Genomic DNA, 6,224 nt, shown 5'->3' with positions numbered 1-6,224 from the left:
AGAGAAACAACAATAATATAGACTCATGGACTAGGTGGATTTTAACCATTGAACCACGTAAAAAGATTTGTGTTCTTGTGAATTCATTTGATATTTCGTTACGGTTTATTATTAAGCACTAATCAACCTTATTATTTCTTAATACACTATTGGCGAAAAATCGCATCAATAGTTTGGTGCTTTCATTGAGAGGGAAAATTAGTGCTTTCATCAAAATCCCAGCCAAATCTCATCATGATGCTCACTCGCTCAATGCACGACAATGAGATAGAACAGCTTGGTGGACAGGAGGCCCATCATACCGCTGTTTCAAACGAGCATGGCCCTGAAGTCCAGCAACGTCCGGGAAAGCAACCGGTGGGTCACGACGATACTGGGAGTTCGACATCATTACCACCGAATCCAAACCCAGATTACTTAGCTATAGTTGAGTTGGAAAATATACAGTTAAGAAGCCATCTTACTAAGGCTAACATGCAAATTAAGGATGTTTTGGCATGGTTACCCCCTCTTGCAACCGACGTTATTGTCAGAAAGAGGCAAAGTGGGTCTCATAAGTCCCACAGGAATAACCGATCCAAACCAAGTCGATTAGTCAGAATTGCCACTCCAAGTTCTGTGCCTACAACGCGAGATCGCCAAAATTCTCAACTTAGAGGCCCTCTTAGGAGTCATCAGCATGTTAGTCGATCGGTTGGAACCGCGACCCCAAGTTCTGTGCCTCCTTCACACGTTCCTGGAAATACCCATGGAAACCCACGAGGAGGGGATGAGATAGGCTCACAGAGACAGAATGTTCTAGATAACCCTCCTACGTCACGATCGGATCGTCAGTCGCGGAGAGCTAGAAATAATGGGGCAGAACAGAGGTGGGCTAATTTAGTTCGTCTTGATGGGACAAAGATTGCCTCACCAGTTAGGCATCCACCGTCACCTATTAGACATCCAACACCACGTCGTCCTATGCGGGACATTCCTTCTTATGGAGACAGTAGGAGAAACCCTCATCCGTCTACCCGTACCAATGTCCCACGGACACGTGTTGAAAATCCAGATCCTCAGCCTCAACCGCGAGCTGTAAGCTTCGCAAATGGAAGTTATTGGACTGAGAGTCATCAAATTAGTAGGTTCGAGGGCGATTGAGGAAATCATCTAAGTTCGGTACAAAGCCCACGATACGATCCACAGCCTGATCTGTGCGATCGCCTGAATTTGCAGAGAAGAAATTCAGCTCGAGATGAGGGTGTTAGTTATACTCGTCAAGAGGGAGGTCCTTCTATAGTACATGATAATGGGAATGCCCCACCAAACCAAGCTTGAGCTTGGAGGGACAACAACCCATCAAACGCGTATGACAGGATGTGAGTTGTTGAACAACCCCAAAATAACCTAGGGACTAAGGAGCAAACCCTCGAGAGGTTAGCTCAGATGGAGGAGCAGATGAAGAATCTTCTATCTGGAAAAGACAAAGATGATTGTGACTCAGAGGATGAGCTTGAGATTTTCGCTCCAAATATTGCAGCAGCTACATATCCGGTAGGCTTTAGAATGCCACACTTGTCAAAGTTTGACAAAGATGGGGATCCGTCTGATCACCTTGGGATGTTTAACACCATGATGATGGCCCATAACGTCGGACCTGATCTAAGGCGCATTTTATTCCCCTCGACTCTGATTGGGCCAATCAGGCAGTGGTTTAAACAATACAAGAGGCATTCAATTAGCTCATGGAAGAAGTTTTTTGCTGATTTCAAGAGAGCATTCAGGGCTTCCCAAACAGCTCGGATTAAGGTTGATTCATTAGTTAATGTAAACCAGCAACCTGGCGAACCATTGAAGGCATATCTGAGTAGGTTTGCCAATGTCGCTGCCCGAGATAGAGATGTCGATGACAGTTCTAAGCTCATGGCAATGAGGACGGGAATCCTTGTTGGAGGTGACCTATGGCAGGAATTACTGAGGAAATGAGTTAATAGTGGGGACAAATTCTTGTCATGAGCTCAAAGATGGGCTAACTTGGAGGAGGCATAAGCTTCTATCGTAGGAACCAGTCATGTCCCTGTCCAGCCCGTTGGAACGGTAACAGATGTTGCAGCTACGGCTCAAACCGTTACCCAGAATAACCAAGGGGGAATATAATAAGAGGAAGGGAAATGGTGAGGGCGACCAGAGCGGGACAAAGAAAAAATAAGTTCGGGGAGAAATTCAAGCCTATTTACGCAACCTATACCGACCTCACGGATACTAGAGAGCGCATCTACCTAGCCAATTCTACTCGCCTTCCATGGAAGAAGCCATAACCATTAAAAAACCAAAGAGCGAAGAGATATCCTTTGAAAATTTTCCAATTCCACAATGATATCAGTCATAACACTGATGACTGCAGACAGCTGAAGGAAGAGGTCGAGACCCTCATCAGAGTAGAACCTCTGACCCAATACGCCCGAAATCAAGTGGTCCCCAGTCAGCCCACTAGACAAAACCCTCTGTCAGATCTCAAAGCTTTGATAAATCAAGCCGGAGCTCAAGTGAATTAGGATGACCCTCCTCTGATAATAGGGGAGATATAGCCACTGTTTCGGGAGAACCTCATCTGGTAGACATGAGCAGAAGTGCCTAGAAAAGGTACATTAACGAACTAAAATCCCATAATGGAGTGGATTTCATCTTGAAACAGCGGTTATCAAAGCAACAACGCTTGGAAAAACAACCAATCATATTTACAGAAGAGGATGCTAGTCACATCCAGTTCCCACATAATGATCCTTAGGTCATAACTGTCCAACTCGCCAATCGAAGAGTTCGAAGGACATTAGTAGATAACGACAGTTCTGTGAATTTTCTTTTTAGATCTACCTTGGAAAAGATGGGGTTGTCTGTAACGGAACTGAAGGCGACCTCAATGATTCTGTACGGATTTTCTGGCGAAGGATCAGCATCCATCGGGACGATTGAGCTAGTGGTGACATTAGGAGAAGGCCCACGAGCTGTCTTCAAGTTACTCGAGTTCATTGTGATTGACTGTCCAGCTGCATACAATGCAATTTTGGGCTGACCTGCGTTGATGGCATTTGAAGCCATAACCTCTACCCGCCACTTAGCAATCAAGTTCCCCTTAGCTGCGGGGATATGCACTGTTAGAGGCGATCAACTCGCTGCCAGGGAATGTTATAACATTTCTATGAAGGGAAAATCACAACTCGGGTAGCAAGCTATGGCCACAAGTGATAGAGGTGGGGAGTCCCAGGAAGTGGAAGACACTTGTGGGATGGAAGAATCTCAAGAAGGAAAGGACGACGACGTCGTCCCACATGATGACATTGACCCACGAATGGGCGAGGACAGAGCAGAGCTCCAAGCCATTGAGGAGCTCAAAGAAGTAAGTATAGATGCCAAAGATGCTTCAAGAGTTGTTAAGATTGGGAAAAATCTTGATGATGAAAGGAAGAATGAGCTGATCAATTTCTTACAAGAGAACCTGGATGTCTTCTCCTGGTCACATGAAGACATGGTAGAAATAAGCTCGAGTGTAATCATGTACACTCTAAACTTGGACAAAGACGTGCCTACAAAATCCCAAAAATAAAGGCGTTTGGGAACAGTCCAAGCTGAAGCACTAGAGGAAGAAGTAGCTCGATTGTTAAAGTGTGGGTTTATTCGTGCAGAAAAATACCCGATCTGGGTCGCCAATCCCGTACTGGTCCCAAAGCCAAATGGGAAATGGAGGACTTGCATTGATTTCTCCGACCTGAACAAAGCTTGCCCCAAGGATTGCTTCCCACTGCCAAGGATTGATCAGTTGGTATATGCCACGGCGGGTCACGAGCTCATGTCCTTTATGGATGCGTATTCTGGATATAACCAGATCCTGATGAATCATGTGGACCAAGAACATACTAGATTTATGACCCCAACTAATGTATATTGTTATAAAGTCATGCCTTTCGGTTTGAAGAATGTCGGAGCTACCTATCAGCGATTAGTCAACACAATGTTTGTTGATCAGATCAGGAGGAATATGGAAGTGTATGTCGACGACATGTTTTTCAAATCCAAGACTGCCGGAAACCATGTATCCGATCTGAAAGAATGTTTTGAGATCTCAAGGAGGTATGGTATGCGGCTGAATCCCTAGAAGTGTACTTTCGGAGTAGCATTGGGAAAATTTCTGGGGTTCATAGTCAATATGAGGGGGATAGAGGCGAATCCCGAGAAAATCAGATCATTGTTAGAAATGCCCTCGCCCAGGTCACGTAAAGAAGTTCAAAGCCTGATTGGAAAAGTGGCAGCTTTGAATCATTTTATTTCAAAATCTACTGACAAGTGCTTGCCATTCTACAACTTGCTCAGAGGAAATAAGAAGTTTGAATGGATTAAAGAGTGCGAGCAAGCATTCCTTGACCTAAAAACACACTTGGCCGAGCCCCCAGTATTGTCTAAACCTATGTCTGGAGAGCCTCTGTTCCTTTATTTGGCCGTAACATAAAATGTAGTCAGTGCCGTGTTAGTTTGAGAAGAAGATCGTACTAAAAAACGGGGGTATTATATAAGCATGAGACTTCTCAGAGCTGAATCAAGATATCCACTGATATAAAATGTAATAACCAAGGTTATTTTTTTTTATAAGCTCCTTAAATACGACCTCAGGTTATTTTATACTATAATTTATAACTTGAGTTGTGAAATTAGCAAGACTGCATAGAATTACATTTATGATTTTTTTTTTACACAATAATTTATTATTTTAAGTTTCTTGAATTTAAGACTTTATTGGGATATTATTAAGTATAGTATTAGAGTGTTCGATTAGGGTCATTATGGGTTAATATTTTTATTAAATTAAAGGAATGGTATATTCTAACGATATATTAATTAGTTATATATATATATATTCTAAAGATAAGACTTGGTGATTATATAGTTAAAGCAATAAAACAAAATAGATATATGTATTTAGTTTAGGTGTCAGACTAAAGTGGATGCTAGGATTTTTAAATTCACTTGGAGTTAGTTAGTTATTTGGTTTAGAAATAATTTATTTTATTTGATATTCTCCTATAAACTAATAGTATACACGTAAGGGTATAACCACATATATATATTAGTTATAGTTAAAGTTAATAGTATTTTATTATTATCTAGCTTCCTAGTATTATGCACGACTAGGTTAGATTGGTTAAGTCAAAGTAGTTAATTAATATCTTAGGAACTAAAATTTGAGTTATGGAGATATTCTAGGAATTTTGAAATTTAAATGGAAGTGTGATAGTTATTAAGCCTATAAATAGAGCTCATAACTCTACATTCTTCACACAATCAAATCTTCCAAATACTCTCTCATTTTTTCAAGAAGCACTACTATTTGTGCTCATTAATCCCCATATAGCTGAACACCATAAGCATACTAAGTTCATTACTTTAGTTGCTTGAAGATAGACGTTGTTTTTGGAGGCTCAGAATATTAAGGTCGTGATATCTTGTTTCTAGGAGTGAAGGTATGGCTTCTATGAGGTTTTAGATTTTGAAATTTTAGTTTTTATTAATGATTCTAATTAGTTTTAATTGTTAAATATAAGGTTTGGGCAATTCACTATAGCAAGAGAAAAAAAATTTTCTTCTCATTTCACACTCAAGGTAAGGAAAATTAGATAGTTTAGTATTATGATTTAGTTTATGTTTGTATGACCTAACATTTCAGGTACAATAAAGGGGTAAGTGTGTCTGGACCTAAGGTGTCCAATGATGTATGACGGACTATGTCCGCTAGGCTCGATTGCCAAAACTTTATGACGGACCTATGTCCGGTGTATGACGGACTTTTGTCCGGGGCTTAATTGCCACCCCTGTATAAACACTTATCTTTTTATTATATCTAATTTGTTATTTTAGTTATGATTATGATATATGACCTATAGTTATGACCTATGATGTATGATCTATGACCTATGACTTATGACTTAGAGTATGACCTATGATTTATAGATTATGATTTAGAATTTTGTCTTAGGATATGATATGATCTAGATGTTTGTGTTTGTATGACTTTGGTGAATATATGTTATGTTTGATTATATGACTAACCCTTGTTTGTATTTTCCTTACTGGGCTTAGAAGCTCACTCCTTATGATGTTGTTATTTCAGGAAATTAAGGATAGAAAAGCCGGTGGCGAGTGGGACCTAAGAGCTTCGTGATGTATTCGTTGGGGACCATATAGTCGAGCAA

The sequence above is a fragment of the Humulus lupulus genome, chromosome 9, assembly GCF_963169125.1.
Source record: "Humulus lupulus chromosome 9, drHumLupu1.1, whole genome shotgun sequence".
Taxonomy (NCBI): domain Eukaryota; kingdom Viridiplantae; phylum Streptophyta; class Magnoliopsida; order Rosales; family Cannabaceae; genus Humulus; species Humulus lupulus.
This window is presented reverse-complemented; position numbering follows the sequence as displayed.